General features: G+C 44.4%; 1 protein-coding gene across 5 annotated transcripts in view; it reads right to left on the bottom strand.

Moving 5' to 3' along the window:
- The window catches only part of LOC135387836 (toll-like receptor Tollo), a 144,403-nt gene that overhangs the window by 39,928 nt on the left and 85,135 nt on the right, over positions 1-19,340 (bottom strand). The window contains exons 3-4 of one of the 5 annotated variants that reach the window (XM_064616993.1): positions 15,819-15,903; positions 3,091-3,171 (exon numbers count right to left, since the gene is read on the bottom strand). The exons of 1 other annotated variant lie outside the window; for it this stretch is intronic. The gene's annotated coding sequence lies outside the window, so the exon portion shown is untranslated. Of the gene's footprint in view, positions 1-3,090; positions 3,172-7,970; positions 8,376-15,818; positions 15,904-19,340 lie in introns of those variants that run through there. 3 more of the 5 variants (XM_064616992.1, XM_064616991.1, XM_064616995.1) reach the window with 3 other exon arrangements.

The following is a 19,340-nucleotide window of genomic DNA, read 5'->3' as shown; positions in this document are numbered from 1 at the left end:
TTCTGCTTCGGACGCGCAGAGTCTTTTTGCGCGTTCTTATTCTTTCTTGTCCCTCAGCAGTCGCCCCTAAAGACTCGGAACTCGGAGAGTAATTCCCCTCAAGCCTAATCACTCGAAATTATACGACATTGCGGGAAGAATCTTCCGCCTCAATTGTCATTTAGGAGATGAACAAAAAGAGAGAGAGAGAGAAAGAGATAGAAGTAGATGACAGTGAAGACGTTTTGTGTGGACGCTCGAAGGAAGTTGTTACAGGCCTTCCCGCCGGCATTCGTGTCGAATACTTAAGGGGGTGTTTAGAACGCGCTCTGGAACGCGGTGTTTTTCAGCACTTTTCGGTTGATGGGGAGTGTGCATAGCAACGTACTAGTCGCGTTAAGGAAGCCCAGATTTCGAAAGACGTCGTTGGCAGACGATTCAAGAAGCTGCCGTCTGCTACGTATAGTTTGGAAGTGGAAATGGGGTACGTGGAATTTGCGTGTTCTCTGCGTTGTGCTCATGTTTCGTCGACGTAATAGCATTTTGCAGCAGATAAGCGGATATAATAATACTAATAATAATACTAATAATAATGATAATAATAATAATAATAATAATAATAATAATAATAATAATAATAATAATAATAATAATAATAATAAATAAGCGCTAAAACTTGAAAACGAGGTGCTAGGACGAAGAAATACATAAAACCAAGTTTTATCGCCTTTTCTTTACCCGGAGAGCACCATCCACTTGCACAGAAGTGACAATTGGGTACACACATTTGTTCTTACACCATGAGTCATCTACCTAAGAACAACAAAAAACTAGCAGGCACATAACAGCTGTTTCGCGAACTCTGCTATCGCGCTGACCCGTTCGCTATTCCCAGCATCCAAGTTTAAGTTCCGTCTGCTCGTGTCGTTATTTACTACCTTAGACACATTTTCCAAATGGTGCACTAATAACACACTCAAAATACGAACACCCAACACCATCTCCAGCCCCGGCACAAAAAGATGGCTTTTGAAGGGAAGAGGGACATCGGAGAACTGATAAGACCAGCCAAAGCTGGACAAGACCACACTGGGAAATCGTCCACTATCTTGAAGTCCTTATCGCGAAAGAAACGGGTTACTACTGGGTGACAAATGCCCGAGGACTGGGTGGCGCAGCGGTAACGCGTGCGCTTGGAGACTGGGAGGTCCGCGGTTCGAATCCGCGGGCCGGCTGTGCCGTCTGGGGTTTTTCCTGGGTTTCCCTCAGATGTGTAATAGGCGTATGCCGGCACAGTTCCCCTGAAGTCGGCCCATGGACGCAGCTATCCTCCCCCCAAGCGGATTCCGCTCGGTCTTCCACTTCACCCTTTCCTCCTCTCCACCATCTTTCCCTTCCCGAGAAACATGCCGCCTAATCAGGCAGGCAGACCTCTCGGGTTCCTCCCAACGACACTCCTCCTCCTCCTCCTCAGCCTATAAATGACGCATGGTGACGTCATCAAAGCTCGGAACCGAAAATGACAGCGAAGAAGAGATGACCCAGGCGTTGCTCGATTCTATTTTGTGTGCCTGTCCTGAAAGAAAGTTTGTCTTCCGCGCACCCCTGGATTACCCCTTGTCTTCCTTTTGTGTTAGAGTTGTGTTCCGGGGGAGGAGGAATGTTGTAGGATGTAATGATCAAGATCGAGTTTTATTTATGTATCGAAACCATGGTAGAATGAAACTTTTTTTTTTTTTAAGGCGAGCAAATTTGAGTTGAGATGCGAGTCTCTGGAATTCATTCTTACTTCTACTGAAATTTTAGAGCATGTTGAAACAACCGTCGGATGGGCAAAATTAATACGATCTCAAATAAATTAGTTGGCATTGATGGCACTTTTTCTTTCACAGAATGATCGGTCATGCGGTGAGCTATGTTTTTGTTTGCTTGTTTTTTTCTTGCAATATGTATCAATATCGCAAAGAAATTTGGGTAAGCATTTTTCAGGAACTGGCATTAAGGGGTTGTGGTGACAGCTCTTTCCAAAATTACAAATACTTCCAAAGAATAACCGTTTCCGACGTCACTGACTGAAATTGTATCGCTTCGAAACCTGCTAGATCCCCGTATCTTTCTTTTCTTTTCTTTTTATGTCTAGTTTAATCGGCAACCGACTAGACAGACAACTTTGAACTTCAACCTTATAAATATTAAAATATTATAAAAGATAAAATAAATTTCATTTCAATTCAATTATTACTGCGCCCTAATCCCAAAAGAGGTCGACGCCTAATCCGCACAGCCCGGTCCCGCTACCATTCCAAACAACATCGCCATCATCATCATCATCAGCTACGCAGCCATCTGCCGACCTTCACCACAAGGCGGCACGCACAAGACGTCACCTCTATACACCACACGTATATCCAATCCAACTCCAGCCAGTCACCAGCCGGTTCTCATCGCCCACTGATAGCAAGAACATGGAGGCGATGGTCATCGACGATAACGCAAACACGGACAATAAATACGAGACCCGGGGTAATAAAAAGTCCGATGCCATAAAATTCAGCTCCGAACCAATATCAGTTTACAAGAGGTCGGGAGTCCCACTTTATGACAGGGGGGGGGGGGGGGGGGGAGAAGTCATGGTATGAGGGTTGTAACTCAAATTTTTCCCGCCCACCGTTCTCTCTCGAAAAATTCGCCCTCGTGCGGCCAACTGAACAGTGGATGCCGTGAGTGAACTTTTTTTTTAAACAATGACGCTGTTTCTGCGTATCGTTCCTGTGGAATGGTGGTGTAGGGAATGGCTTTTAACGCGGCAGTTTCACTGTGCGGTCATTGTTTCTTTTTATGGTAACGGTCGTTTTGGGAGTTTCAAGAATGAATTGGTTGCGGTAATGCTGTGAGTTGCGACCTCGCTTTGTGGACGCCGAAGTAATTAAAATCTCGCTGCAAAAATTCTTGCCAGCGCCTTGCAGGAAAAGACTTCTTTGAGGTCGGTTTCCCAGTATATGCCCGCGTGCTTTCAGCACCGCTGCTTTATACAGAGAACGGTGCGACGTAGTACTTTATAGTAACTTGTAGCGTATTACTTTATAGTAACTACAGTAAGGCAGTACTTACTATGACAAGTACCCTCCATATGCAATCAACGACGATGTATTCAGGTAATCCATAAGGGTATCTTCTTCTTCTTCATTAACGCTGCAAAGGAAGGTTAAAGAATAATCAGGGACACAGTACCCTTACAAGACACAGCGTTCCACGCCATAGATTAGTTAGACTGATAGATGAGATTAAGTAGACCCCCACCCCCTACCAATTACGTGCCTATATTTCCTGTACGCTGTCCTAAAACACACTACTTTGTATACAGAAGTGCGCAGTAAAGCCTCACCATGTTAGATAAGTTAGAACGAATTTCGCTGGTGCACAACATAGAGCATAAATATATCGTATATTGTAAAATACCTGGCTACAACTACAGAGCTGCAACTTCGACTGCAAGTGCAAGCGCAGCGACGGATGCCGAGGAAGTGCTATATGCGATGCCCATCGAAGTTTTCAGTGCCATGTTGGCTGGTGGCAAGGACGATGTGGCGTAATGTCGCTCGGGGTGGAGCGTGTATGCGTCATGGTCACTTATCTTGCATCTTCGCGACCTATATCGCAGCGTCTGAGGAAAACCCAGTGAAAAACCCGGACCTCACGCGTGTGTCATGCAGGGCAGAATACGGTATATCTATAGTTTCTGCGCTGTCTTCCTTCCTTCCTTCCTTCAAAATTCCTCCACATCCATTCCAACACCGCGCGTAAAATCCTGCCTCCATCCAACGTGTCCTTCACTCAACCTCCACGACCTCGCAATCACCACATGCCATTCACACATCCTCAAAAAAGAACACCATCTTCATTACCTGGCCCTCACCCACGCCAACCCTCCCTCTCTTTTCCTACAAAGACCGTGGTCTACCGTCACCAGACACGAAGTGAAAAGAAAAAGTCAAAAGCCTTCCCTGCAAACTATAATCTCCTTCTACCATGACAGAGGCTGAAGATACGCCTATTTGCAAGTTATTACTCGGTCTCATGAACTCAGCCTAGCTGGCCGACCATCGGCCCAGTCACGATCGGCTAGATCACGACGAGGTTTCTTTTTCTCCCAAGGTGAATTACAGGTCCAGGAGTGGCTTTTGCAATGTAAGCATGCTCAGGTCCGTAATGACCGTCGGAATATACACCGAGCACGCACGAAACGAAATGGCTCGCTGAAATATATCCTGCAAGCTTTTTTTGTTGTCTTTCTTGGTCCTGCATGGTGCTTCGAGGATTGGGTCGAGGTATATATAGTCGTATATACGTTCAGTGAAAATTCCTGAAGCTTGCTCCGTATGGTTTCTAAGCGATTTTGTTTGTGAATTGAAATAGCCTGGGTAATAGTATTGTTGGGATTGGTACTATTATTGACGACGCGTCCCGGTGGAGAAGGCATCAATGGATGCGTAAGTGCCACGAATCGACAGAATGGAAACACAGGAAACCGGAGGAAAGTATTCTGCTTTGCGTGTCTTAATATCGCGTTATTATGGTGACGATATGACCTTTATATCGCCAAATCAACCGCAGCTGTACAGCACTGAAGAAAAAAAAAAGGGGGGGGGGCAAATGAAAGCTGTCTTAAAGGTATAGAACGATCATGCTAAAAATGCTGAGTAAATTGGCTTAAAAGTGTTTGCAAGATGGTCAAAAAGTCGTTTAAACTGTGAAAATCACCCGTCGTAAAAACAGCCGATGTCCCTTAAAACATCGTACCCCTCATGAAGGACAGTGGAGCTTCATTATGTAGGGATAAGCGCTGCATGAAGATGTTCCCCCAGCGAAGCAGAAAGTAATTGAGCCTTGTTTTCAATGCTACATTTCGTTAAATACTCATTTACAAGTTTATACCGCGCAAAATTTAACCCTTAGTTCAATGCTCCAGCTATCTTGAAGGAGATATGACTCACAGAGGCATAAAGATATGTCACTCCTCATCCAGTGACTCCAGCGACACCAGACGGTAATGCAGTTTGCCCTGGATTTTCGCGGGTTTGATTATTCGCCGTTCTCTCTGGCGCCTGTTTTGCAGTTGCCTGTACATATACTACGCAACTCGGATAGGTGTTATCGTAGTGTGTCAAAGTCGCGAGTGCAAAGAGCTGTATCTCCTGTTTCTGTATACTGCTTCTGAACGTGTTCACAAGACGCAAGAGACACTGCATGAGGACCTTACAAGAAAAGGTTAAGTTATTACAGATACGTGCTGTGTAGAGAGTCGGCTTCTGCAGTTGTCCGTCATTGCGATATCAACAGTCAACTGAACAATAGAGTGTATAGGATGTCAGAAGAGGAGGAGGGGAGAGAAGGACGACGAAGGAAGGATACAGCCGTCTACCTTGTACCACCATGTATAAGTGGGGTTCTGCGTTTTCGGTTTTAACCGAAAAACACCGAATACACATGAATGTCCGAGGTAAGATTAGGGCGATTAATCGCAGCACACGTTAAATTTAACAACAAAAAAAAAACGAGCTCTCCTTTCACGATTTAGGTATCACCGCTTCGCTGAGGAGCAGTAAATTGTTCCTTTTGCGATGTCTCACGGGGGTAATTTTCTATTGGTTTGTTTGTTTTCAGGTTGCGCTGAGACGCACAATTCTGAAATTACGCGGCGATTTATATCCGCCGATAGCTGCATGGTAAACCATGTACGCGCCAGAAAAAATCACAGAAAAATGCAGATTTCACGAAAATAAATGGACATTGAAAAGCATACGCTGGATCCACCCTAAAACAAAAATCGAAAGCGCGGAATCCTACATATCAGACTATCGAAAAACGTAATGAAGATAAACGGAGAAAGTTAATAGAGTGGGTCTGCTGCGCTTTAAAAATTAATAATAAATCCCTCGTTATATAGTATAGCCAGTCTTCGTTGCTTGTTAACTATTACCTCTCTTCTTTCTTTTTTTTAAATCTGGCCATGATTCTTTGTTAGACGTTTAGTTCTTTTATAACGAACTCTGCCAGCCTATTAAATATTCGGCACGCTTTCCTGCTTAGTTGTAATTTATAAGCAGATTGGAGTCCGTACTTAGCTCTTCTTTTTTTCTTTTTTCTTTTTTTTTGCGAGACGGTGGTGGTGATGATGATGGCGATAGGGCTCACAGATGTTTGCAACGTCATGACTGACGCCCTGGGGGAATGTGCTTTTTGCGAGACAACAGTAAGGTACACTAACGGCTGGCCAATGGCTGCTCTTAAAACTGTCTGTGTTATTCGCGACTTTTGCGGTCGTCCTGCGCTAGAAAACCCTTCCAAAGGGGCCAACTGCGCATCCAGAACAACAGAGCTGGGCCACCAACGAAACCGCAATAATGCCTCTTTTATGATACCTCATACTGATTAGAGCAACTGTGGTACCGAAGATAATGTCCCCGAGGAAACAAGTTTTATGATCTCGACGGCTCCACTACTTCAAAATACGGAACATGTCCTGTGCTGTACAGAGGGCAAGCGATAGCGAAAGTCTATAGCACACTCATCGTTGACGCCGCTTGCAGATTATGTGCCTAAACCGATAACCGCTATATCCGAGGGGTCTTTCAACTCTGAAGAATGACTTAGCGAATGGGAAGGACACTTAAACACTCGGAGTTCCGGAGCACTCAAAAGAATTTTGGACGTATACATTAATTGGCGCACATTTCTTAGCATGGGCATGAACTGAATGCAGAAGTCATTGCGATGACATGCTGAACTTCTGAACAAACGCCACGAAAACATATTTTTTGGGATTATTGATATTTCACTTCCCTGGGGCTACTTTAACTAAATAACGCTCGAATGCACGCATCCTCCCTTAATCATCGATTAAATGAATGGATGAGAAGGAAAATAAATTTAAACACACACATTTTGCGCCCACCCCCGTATTCGTACGTGATATTTAACCCCGAAACTCTCACGTATAGCCAACGTGCTATATGTCCTCTGCCGGAGATTAGACTTATTGCTGTAGGGTTTCAACTAAATGGCAGGAAAATTAGACCAGAACAGTCGCTTGGCGTCGTCCCGAATCCCCCCCACCCAAGCAGCTTTTGTGCCTGCCAATGTTCCCACAGAATGCACGCATTCGGCAACGGCAAAAAAGGCGATTAAGCCCGCGACTCCCCCTCCTTAGGCATTCGAATGGCGTACGTGACTTGGAGGCCAAATGGCGGATTTAACGCATCTGCTCCTGATTTATACCGCGTTGCCCTTCGACAATTTTTGATGGGACAACCCCAGTTCCGGTAAATCGTACTGATTGTAAGGGTGATACGGGTTAGGTGAGACTGTTTCTGTTACGTGTTGTTAAACTTGAAATGTCGGAAGCCAGTTGATTCCGTTTTGAGTGCAGTGGTTGAAGTCTGTCAACAGACACTGCTTCAGCAATAGTTATAATGAGTTTCGGAACTTCAACCTCCCCCCCCCTCCCTAGAAATCGTACCTTTGGTGGTGCATTTGGAAGAGGGAAGACGAGGGTAAAATTCTCTTCTTCGTGGGAAGATCCCGAGGAACCCATCCCGAAATATTAAATACCCGAGGTACCCCAGGCTACGCTATGGATATTGCGAAACTCTTTTCTTCCATGTCGTGTTTACGTTTTATCCTTTGCAGCAGCGATAGCATGAACTCAAAGCCTACTATAAACACTGACTATCAACTTGGCGAAGACACGAATCCACTCTCGCAAGTCTTGCACACGAACTGCAATAGATTTCCGCATGGTTTTGACATGTCGGCTGCGTAGAATAAACGATCGCAGTGATTTTCGAAACAAGAGGACAACGAAAGAAGCAGACTTAATGCCTCCACTGCCATGCACATATCATAAGAGCCGCACACATATCCGGCACAGTCCAAAACGATTCGGAAAGCTTTCGACGGAGAACGTCGAGAACTTGAGTTAGCAACCTTACCTCACAACATGCTGCGTAAAACTCCATGACAAACGAGTTCAGATCCCTTCGATCGCGCACAAACACACTCACGCCGAACAGAGTGCATCCCGTCGAATCACCGAAATCACCAGATGGCCCAACAAGCACCGAAAACACAAAAGGCGGATTTACGTCCAGCCGCTGCCGTTTCTGCTACGTATCCGTGAATCGTAGCAGACGACAACACTCGATCAACGAGGATTAGACTCGAGAAACGTCCAAACAGCATTCAATCCTCAGATGCTGAAAAGGCGCCGGTCCAGCCCCGCAACATTCATAAAGTCGGCGCTTAATCCTGCAGGCGGGGGACGGGGCGGCAAAGCAGACGCAGAAACGGTTCAGATACACGTCCACTCGCACCGTCGTCTGCGAACACACTAACCGGCGCAGACGACACGCTCGCCGAAGAACTCGCTCCGGGAATGTGGCGAGGGGGAAGCCGTAAAAAAAAGAGCGACCGGCTCTTTCACTCCTCTCCCTTTTACATTGTTGTTGCCCCTTACCGCTAGGGTCGCCTTCCCCTTTTCTCTCTTTGCGATTGGTTCTGGCAAAGACGCCAGAAAGCACTCTCCCCACCCTCACGTGCTTCGGGGTTCGTCCCTGCGGGAGGGGTGGTTGAAGATCTCCCGCGCATTGGGGCGCAAAAACGAAAACCGAAAGAAGTGTCACTCGTCTTTGTGTCGTTTCGTTTTTTTTCTTTTTTTCGTTTCTTCTCCTCTCACTGTCGTACGGTGGCCCCCTCTGTTGAGGGACTCACGCGGCGTTCAGCACTGCTCGCGTAAGTTCCTCTAGCTCTAGCCATCGGTCTGCAACCTAACCAACCGAAGCTAAAGTAATCCCTGTTCCTATTTTGGACCCCGCCGTCTATTGTAACTGCCTTCTTTGATCGCTTCGCCCCCCTCTCTCCGAGCTAATCCCTATATCTACAACAATGCATATCAGGAGGGAAGAAGGGAGGGAGGAGGGTACCTCTCGCCAAGAAATCCCCCGCTTGTCCGCGGTCTCGGACTCCACCACAATGCTCCAGTATCGGAATACTACATGCCGGGAGAGGGTCGAATTTCTCTCGCGAACCTTTGTTATTCTAATTCTTTATCTGCGACCATGTTCCCACCTACTAGGTTTGGGCTGTATGTTGGTGTTGTTCCCTTTTTCCGGGAGATTTTTTCCCGATATTTGTTTCGGCCAGCGCAAAGGAACACTCGATACATGAATAAGCAGGGTAGGTGTGAATCTAAGTCCGCAAGAAAAGGTTGTAAGCCGCGCGATGCTTTGGACTATTGTGCGAGGACTGCAACACTGTATGTAGTGCTATATGAGAAGGGGGGGTCCGTGCTTAGTGTTGGAGTTTCCTGAAAAGGTGCGAATCCCTCCTTGGGGATAATTGAACGGTGCAGCTTACTTCAGGGTTGTTTTGCTGCTATGATCGTGCGAGTTTATGAGGTGCTCTTGACGCGGAATGATACCTTTCTTCGGGGATTTTCCGCGCGTTTGGGTGCCAGGTATCGACATATGCCACGGCAGGCTTCTTTCACATTCATCGGATCCAGGTGTCAAGAAATAGTGTCGACCTAATTTCATGAACAGGTTGCGTAGCACATGTTTTTATTGTAGTTATGGATTGATTTCATTTCATTTTAAGGGAAAAAATAAAATTGAGATTTTGGCTTCACTATTGTGAGGCCCGCATCTGCACATCACTTGCACCAGTTACTTGGGTGGAAAACTCTTCGAATGATGATGGCAATGAAGATGATGACGATGGCGGTGATGATGATTAGTGGTGGTGATTATTGTCTCGTTGAATAATAGCATGGCCTGTGCCAAAAACTACGTGTGGTTGAAGGCTGCAAACGAAAGCAGGTTGAATGCCTGGCAGTCGGGAGTTATATTGATGGAGTCACCAAAGAAAGCATAATCCGCAGGAAATGGAAAGGTACTTTTTTTTATATCTTGTTTTATCGTTACCATCATAATTACGATATGAGAACATGGCATATTCGCTGCCTGTCGAAGCATGGTCTGTGTTGTTGTATCCTTGTTGCTTGGTTTATTTATCTATTTTTCAATTTCCAGTGGAATACATGTTTATTTATCGCACTGGAAGATCTATGTGATGTGAGAAAAAAGAAAAAAAAACGGGGGATTTAAGTCACGACAAAGTCAGACTGGCTACCCCTAGAGTCACTGAATAAGTGACTCTAGCTACCCCAGGCCACTTAGACGCAGTTAGTTGAAATAGATTTTTAAAAAAAAGGGGGGGGGAAACCCAGTAGTCAGGGGAAAACACTTGTCATGAACAGGGGACCAGAATCTGTCACAAAATGTCAATCAGATGCATTTCTTCAAGGAAACGTAGGAGCGCTTTCAGTGCAGCCGCTTGATGACTGCATGGCTGAGGACCCAGGAGCCTTACAAGGTCAAATGGCCGGGCGTTCTCCATAGGCTGCACTACCAAACTTTCAGGACCACACTTTCAGTGTCTCTAATATAGCGAATTCATCTGGTCGTTCGAGTGCAGGCCAGCGTAGTGCGCCGGTGTAGAGCCCGTGCAGGAAAACTGCGCCAGTGCTGCTTACACCGATCCGCCCAGCAGATCGTGCTAAACAGTGTCAGTGTTAACCAAAAACTCACGCAACTGATGCAGCTGATGTACGAATGGCGGCCGCAGGACAACCACCTTAATAACCACTTTAAACATAAGATACGCGACAATGCCAGAATCCACATTCATACCATCCGAGCCCGAATTCGAGCCCATCATCGTCCGAGTAAAGCGAAGCAGTGTCCACGACGCAGAGCTCTCCAGCCAGTGGCGTATCTAGAGCTACCTGCGCCCATGGCAACATGGTTAACATGATGTCCTTGGGGATGCGTTTTCGTGTGGTCCGCACTAGGTTTCACGCTATAACCCCTCTAATGGCGGGTGCTTTAGATCATTTATGAATGTGCCAGGTTGAGTGCCCGACCTGGCACATTCACACCCGACCACATAATGGCGCCCCTGTTCACCTGGCGCCCATGGCACCTGTCCACACCTGCCACACCCTAGATACGCCACTGTCTCCAGCTTCGGTCTCTTCGCCTGTGGACAAAAGAAAATCTGCCGAACACCTCAGCATAAAGCGAGGTAACTACTGGTACTGCTTAAGCTGTCTGAACTTGACGAACTTGACTCATCCAAAGCATCCAACATCTGCAGTAGGTCTGCCGGTTCCATGGCGGCCAAGTTGAGCATGTGTAAACCATGGAAAGGAGAGCGAGAAGCAGCGGAAAGCGGAACTTGAGAGCTCGCGTTCCGGTCCACACCGCCGATATTCTCGGTGTGGCCTATAACTAGAGCCTGAAGTTTTAGGGTGTAACCCGATTCGTCCCCGAATTTGCACCCCGAATTAAAAGTTGCCTTTTTAGGGTGAAACCCGATTTTTACCCAGCAAATTGCCCTCACTGAATTGTCTGTAGCAATGCACACTAGCTTGTATAGCAGGAAACACGAATTACATCACTGTTTGTAACAAACCAGTGCAGTTCGTTAGAGTAATAGAGTCCGATTTCTCCCTAAATTTAACATATTGGAAGCTTTTCGACCCGAGTTCACATGAATTTAGAGCACATTTTTATTCCCCCGATTTTTACCTCCCGAATTTGGAAAAAAATATTTCCCGAAAACTTGAGGCTCTACCTATAACCTGTACGGATTCAGTGGTCGCGAGCGCAGGCTGTACGCGAACGACCAGCGGAACATGTCGCGTGTTGCCCTGAAACGAGCAGGAGAACATGCACGCTCGAGCCACTTTTTCTGCAACTTTTGCAGCAACTTTTTCTGCACGAAAACGACCAGCTGAATTCGCTATAAGTCAGCTGGATTCTCGCCCTCTCACAATATCAGAATTGCTTGGCCAATCCAATCCAATCCAATCCATGGCCAAATCCAGTCCACCAACGATGCCGTAAAATCACTTGTACAATTTTTGGACGCCGTAGGACTTGGGTCCTCGCTGTCAGGCGACTCATTATTCCATTTCATTACACTAGCGCCACCAATGGAGTAGAGTATCGCCCCTGGTGATGAAACTTCCAATCATCATGCACCATTCAGATAAAGTTGTTGTGGTTTGTCGCACGATGCACCATTTCACTTTCTTCTAAAACACTTACTCTGCAATATAGTACATTATACAGATCTATTATCATCAATTACAACTTACCGTTAATGCGATCATAATTCGCCTATACTCGTTGTAAATATGCTATCCCATAACACAGGTTAAATTGGGCGTAAAAAAAAAAGAAAGTAACGACGTGCTAACGCGCGGATTTCAACGCGCTCTTCCGCTGACATTTTTCTTCTTTGTATCTTATACACAGTGTTCTTCATCACACACACGCTATAGGTGTTTATTTTTTTTATTTTTTATTGTTATTTTTAGTTTAACGTGTTTCTAAACAAAAGCTCCTTCACAAGATTAAAAAATTGTACTGTATCCGCACCGAGAATGGGCGTCAACGTTTGTCACACTTAACTATTGTTACCTATATACATTACGCAAGACAAACGTTAGATTTCTCCTAACTTTGAAAATCTACAACCTCTGCAGCCGTATTTTCCGACGAGAAATGTTTTGAATGTTGTCGTCAACGCCATATCCCGCTGACACAATCAACGCTGTACAAGAAAAAAAAAAAAAAGACATTAGAAAAAGTAATATATTCCGGGTATCACCAAACTCGTGATGACCTCATAAATGATATGCCAATTTTTGCAGCTGCCGTTATGAAAAAAATTGTAATAAAAGAGACATCTGGAGCACAAACCACGCCCTGATATGCATGTGCATACTAAGTATTCATAGAAATACGACACGTAATTTCTGCTTTCGGCGAACCCGCCACCAGGCGTGGGCTCCATGCATATTTGCGCGTCGTACGGGTGCAGGTTCCATACGCGGTGACCAAGGAATCTCTCTCAGCGGTAGAATATCCCGCTTTCATATATTCACGCCGCTGCCGCGGCGGTGTTGTCGAAAATGAGGCTTCGCCGCGCGCGCGGAATAATCCAAGGAGGCGGCGAAGTACAACTACGGTGTGAAATGATTTGTATATCCGGTTGAGTGTGTCAAATTTATTGAAGGCGGATCAAACGGATGGTCCGCTATATCACCGACAAGCGCGGCAGTGATAGCGGTCCCTCTTTGCGCTATCATCAAAGCTTAAACGGAAATGCAAATGATTTTGGGTTTTGGAGATTGCAAGTAACTGCGACAGTGACTCATGCTCACAGCCAAGAACATATTATGTCGGTCAGGGTATTGCTGTCTGTACCGTTCCTTTGGTAGCTATAGTCTTGAGTAACTGTAACTCGATACTCTTCTGCAAAAGTATCTTGTAACTGTATGCGTACCTCGTACAACTGTAAAATGTAACTGTAACAAAGTTACTCACGGGTATTGTAATGTTTTTCACACGTCAGTTCTCGAGCATCGTTTTGTCGAGGTTTCAAATACCCTACCGTTTTTCCCAACCAGGAATTCCACGAATTTTGTAATCTAATACGCAGTCATGCACGACGACCTCAGACTATAACCCACACCGTGCTGTTATAGGGACCATGGAAAATCCTCTCTTTATAACATGGTATAACTATATGATTCGACAGTTGAACACATTTTTTAGAGTTACATATATATTCGGCTTTATTTTCTTAAAATGTAACTGTAAAGTAACTAAGTTACTTTAACGTGGTAACTGCATGTAGCTGTAACTATAGTTACATTTCGAAAAGAGATTTTTGCAGACTAACTGTAACTTAGTCACTTTCTTTAGCAACCCACCCATGATTGCTACAGCGCTAACGTATAACCTTTCCTAAATACTATAACCGTTTGTTGTTATAAGAAAATTTATTAACATCGCCGATTGTCTGGTTGCGCTGCTGGGACACAAAGCTATACACTATACAAACTTATGTACATATAGCTACAAGATTAGATACTCATAAGGTATGTAGGTATCTGTAGGTGCTGATATATACAGTCAATATGCACAACCACATTGGTGACTACTTACAGATTTGTTAGTTGTAATCAGCACAAAACAACACAACGCGATGCCGGTAGAAAGGTATATATTCTTTCAGTCTGTCACTAAAACGCATTTCAGCATGTTGATATAAGGTGTTGGTGTCCTGGTTGTCGTGTTTTTAGCGCTTTTAGTAGAATGCTTCCAGTCTGTGTTGCCACCGCGACACAATTGTATCTACCAGTGATTATGCGTCTTGGGGTGACTTCAGGGGGAACAGGGGGGGGGGGGATTGGATGCAAAAACATCCGTCTGGAACTTCTGTTGGGAAGACAGGGAATATCTTAGACAGCATTAGAGATGCAAAATTTCCGGAAATTTTGAATCGCTCGAAAAAAAAAACTGTTTCTTTCGGGTGTTTTTTTTTCCCCGAAAAATTGGGGAAAATGGAAACAAACGTGTTTACTGCTGAGTCGAAGCATTGCCGGCCAAACCACAGCATACAATGAGGTAGAAACTTTAGTAGTGTTCACCCTCTAGCCATAAATGCAGAGCAGAGCATCCCATCAGACTGCTGTCTACTCAGCGATAGGTAATTAGAACAACCCGTCCACTCCGACCAGAACTCCGACATTACGTGAACGCGATGGCGATCGCTCGGAGCAGCCAGACGGAGCTCTATGTTGTTGGTTGTTGGCGGATTAGAGGTACCTAAGGCACTGTTGGCGGGTTGGAACGCATCGAAGGCACGAAAATTTACATTTTTCAATTTTGTCGCCTGGAAATTTTGGACTATTTTTCCGGAGACGAGAAAAAAAAAACGAAAAAGAAAACTTTTTTTTCAAAAATTTCCGGGTTTTTTTCGGGGCTTCGCATCTCTAGACAGCTAGCCAATGGTGGGATTCGAGCCCAGCACCTCCGAGTCTTCAGCGTAAGTCTTCAGCGTAAGTCTGCAGCATAAGTCTTCAGCATAAGTCTTCAGCTAGTAACCAAAGAGGCGCTTCATCAATGCCGCTGGTGGAAAGAAATATCTAAAGGTAGGTTACTAGTAATGCAAATTCCTGCATGTTAATTCTGCGACATTTCCCCGCCGTATGTGCTGTAGGATGGCTCCCGTACTGTGCGTCATGCTTGTAATGTGACGCATAATCGGGCCATATGTGACGCATAATCAGGCAGTGGGAATTGAACCGCGAGGAACTGCTCTGTGTGTTCTGGCATGTAAGAAAAACCCCCAAAACGGAGAAATAACTGTATAGGCAAGAAATAAATACAGAGAATGAAAGTACTTCGCTTTCAACCCTCGTTCGCTGTCAGTGCGGAACCAAACACGGGCACTGTTATTCTTATTCACGTTATTCATATTCACCTTTTCTTTCGTTCGCAAGCGAAGTGTGAATGTGCACTTCATTCTGATGAGTTCCGTTGAGAGACATTGTGGGACGGGAGTTTATAAACAAACAATAGTGTGTCTGTGTGTGTGTGTGTGAGGGGGGGGGGTGATACAGGGTGATATCTGACACCCATACACCGAAGAAAGGAAGTGTGAATAGGGGGCGAAGGAGTTGGTGTAAGGAGGGTGGTAGAAAGGGTTGGAAGAGGACACCAACGGGGTGTGCGCGTTCTCTTCTTCCCAGCGCACGACAACAGCTGCACCACTGCAGCGGAAGATGGTTTTTCCACACATGACGCGTTGTCTGTTCCGTGTCTTGGGTATAGTAAGTACGTTACAAGCAACTTGCAACTGTAGGTTAATTACTGCTTTTGGTCAATGTAACTGTAAAATGTAACTGTAACCGAGTTACTCACGTATTGCAATATTTTCCCCACGCGTCAGCCCTCTTGGGGTCACCTTGTCTAGGCTTCAGATCATACCTGGGTAGTAATGTCGTTACTGTAAATAAATTACAAATGTAATGAAATTACACTAATGAATTACTTTTGACATTATGCAATTTGTAATGTAATTTAATTACATTTGGGCAGTAATTTTAATGACATTACTCGCTACCTTTTACAAAAGAATCCAGTGTGTGTTCTGCGTTGGCACTTGGCAGAAAGAGAGTTGCCGACTGGCGAGTTAAAAGAATTCCAACGCCCACTATGAACGGTGACGATATCGCAATCGGCACAGAATAAAATATGTCTCGTTTTCACAAATTAGTGTTGTCCGACAATGAATTTCTACAACCTCAATATCGTGACGATTAACTCGCAGTAATGACTTTGTAATGTCGTTACTTTTTCGTAGTAATTGTAATGTAATTTCATTACATTTCAATTGCAATAATGATTAATGTAATTTAATTACATTTTAGAAGTAATTTACCCAGGTGTGCTTCGGATGCCCTGCCGTTTTTCCCAACCCGGAAATCTACGAATTTCGTCATCTCATGTACATATAGTCGGGATAGCCTGAGGCTGGCCCACGGGAAATTCTCTGTTTACAACACGGTATATAACTATATATATGCTTGGACAGTGCAAGTGCTAAAAACTTTTTTGAGACTTACATTTATTCGGCTTTATTTAAATGTAACAGTAAAGTAACTAGGTTACTTTAATGCGGTGACTGTAGCTGTAACCAGTTACATTTCAAATAGAGTAGCGGTATACTTAGTTACTTTTGGTAGTAACTTTCCCATGACTGGTTCAACTTAAGAGCACACACACACATACATTGGATGGTGGTGGTGGTGGTGGGGTGGTCAACTTAAGAGCAGCACGAAATGTAGCCTGCCAATTTTGAACTGTCTCACCTTTTACACCTTTGTGTTGATACACCCTTTTTATTATCCGATATGACAGTTGACAGATCAGCGATAACGCATCAAGCGGCTCCGTTTACTTTCTTTTTTGTTTTGTTTTTTATATATTTGCTTATTGTTTTCCAGCTAAGTTTGCTTCAGTTGTAGCTCCGCGACCTAGTTACTTCTAGCAGACTACTCCGTTTTGAACTCTTTTAGAAGAAAACACGCAAGAATGAGCCACAACTGTGTTCATCGGGGAAAATATGAAAAAGAAACACAAAGAAGAGAAAAGGAAGGTCACAAAAACAGTATGCAATCCCACTTTCGTTATCATATTACAAAAAAAAAAAAAACTTGTAACTACATGCATCGCAGTAAAAAAACACACACATATATATATATATATGTTTCTTTTTTCTTCTTTCTTATGTTTTTCTTTCTCTTTTTTTTATCTATGCGTTAAATTGCCCATTAAATAAATTAGTTTTTGTTAACGTTCCTGTAATCTGTAGTCCAAGTCTTATTATTTCACTTTTATATATATATATATATATATATATAGGGAGCAAAAGAGAGTGCGCTAAATCGACGTACGTACCCCTTAATTCGGTTGTTCCCATTTTGGGCACATCGTATTTGTCTCGATCACATTTGATTTCATGTCACACAGAGGGAACAACGCGTTGGGGCTCTCGAGACAAAGCGCTTACATTTTTCATAACTTCCCCATCCTATCTTACATGTACACACTTTGGCGGTCGATGCAACATTCTGTACGTCCTGCAGCAAGAATGCAATAATACCGGTCCAATTCTCGGATAAATTATTCACAGCAGACGCCACGCACTCTTTTGGGGATTCCTTACATGTTCTCTCTCCCTCTCTCTCTCTCTCTCTCTCTTTTTATTTCTGGAAATGTGTCGCCTCGTTACTGAGGAACGCAACTGTCGTGTCCACCAGACGTCAAGATAAAGAATACGCTATCTGTATGCCGCGCATTTATCTCGAAGCGAAATTATTAACCGCTTGTTCGGCCTTCTGTGTCCTTTCGTTCTTTTCTTTTTTTTTTCAATTATATACGCGTACTTTTTTTTTTTTATGGCCCTCTCTCCTCCGTATAGGTTGTTATATGAACGTTGTCCAAAAAAAGTGCTGATTAGCCTGCTGGTCTGTGAATGAGAATGAGGTGCCTTTCTGCATGATTTCGAAGGTGTTTTCGTCGAGGTACCGGGGGCACAAACAGAAAATAAGTTCTAAAAGCTTGCTGAGTTGGGTCTCCGGCGGTATCTGAACCATTTTGGTTTCGTACACTAGAGGTCACACGAAACTGTCTCGGACTCCCCCTTCTGCTGAGTCATCGTAGCGATTGATTCTTGTAAAATCTTTGTCGTTATATGCATGGAAAATACGTTTTTTTAAGTTTTTTATTATTATTTTTTTTTTGTTGTACAAGAGCCGCCTCCTTACGTTGGGCCGGTCTCCGCATTTGGTAAAGTGTTCTAAGATAGTGGGTTCAAACCCAGATAACGGAGCGAGCGATTAGGTGGATCTGTGCGTGTCCTGTCCATCCGAAGGAGTCCAGCGAGTTGTCAAGGGTCAACTCGTTGAGAAGTTGCGCCAGCGTGGTGTAATCGCCACCGCACTTTTAGGACAATCAAGAAATGTGTGCTCTAATCCGGCGTTGCTACTTGGAAGACTATCTTACTTACTGGATTATTTGTTCTTTGCATCTATACATGTCAGTATAACTTCTGCACTTCGTGATATTGTTCAGCATGAATCATCGCAAGAACTGAACCGAAATCAAATCTGATTTCGGCATTTCCGCCGCCATTCTTCTCTCGCGTCTTATCTGACTACCTGTGCGTCCGGTTTGTTCTCCGTACATCCTTCAAGGGATAAGAAGTCTTGCTAGAAAAAAGCAGCAATTAATCATGCACCAACATCCAGTAGCCGCGTAGACCACAAAAACGATGGCAACCTTGAACCGACAGTGAAGCAGCCAACCAGCAAGTACGCACGTATACCAGTCGGAATGATAAATTCTTCAACCGCCAGGAAGAGAGATAAATAACGAAAGAGAAAAATCCTTCTGTTTGCGAATCACACAATGTGCAGCCACCTTTCACATGTCTAACAAGTACGATTACATGATTGATGAGCAGCCGCGCAACATGTACTTTGCACGGAATGCTTGACAGAATCTCGCCCTCTCATCTGGCAACATAAATGTTGCCGTCTGCCGTCGTTGGTATATACGATTTTTCCCCCTTTCTTAATTCATGGCGACGTCCGTGGTCCGTGAAATAATTATCGCTGCCCGACAGATTCGCGGAAATTCTCGCGTGCGACGCTTGGGGGACGAATTGATTTATAACCTCACTTTTTGTTGGACACAATGGATTTCGCTCTCTTTTTTTTTGTGAATGCATAACGTTCCCGTTTGGAAGGTACGTAGAGATGGATTGCTCTAGTAGATTTTTATTATTTTTTTCGCTGTAAATGAGAAACTGCAACAGAACTGTGAACGGGCGTGCCACACGGGCAGAACAAAGGATATTATCGTCTAATGCCATTCCGA

This window comes from Ornithodoros turicata, chromosome 3 (assembly GCF_037126465.1).
Source record: "Ornithodoros turicata isolate Travis chromosome 3, ASM3712646v1, whole genome shotgun sequence".
Classification (NCBI taxonomy): domain Eukaryota; kingdom Metazoa; phylum Arthropoda; class Arachnida; order Ixodida; family Argasidae; genus Ornithodoros; species Ornithodoros turicata.
Note: the sequence above shows the minus strand (reverse complement) of the source record. Positions and strands in the feature narration are given on the sequence as shown.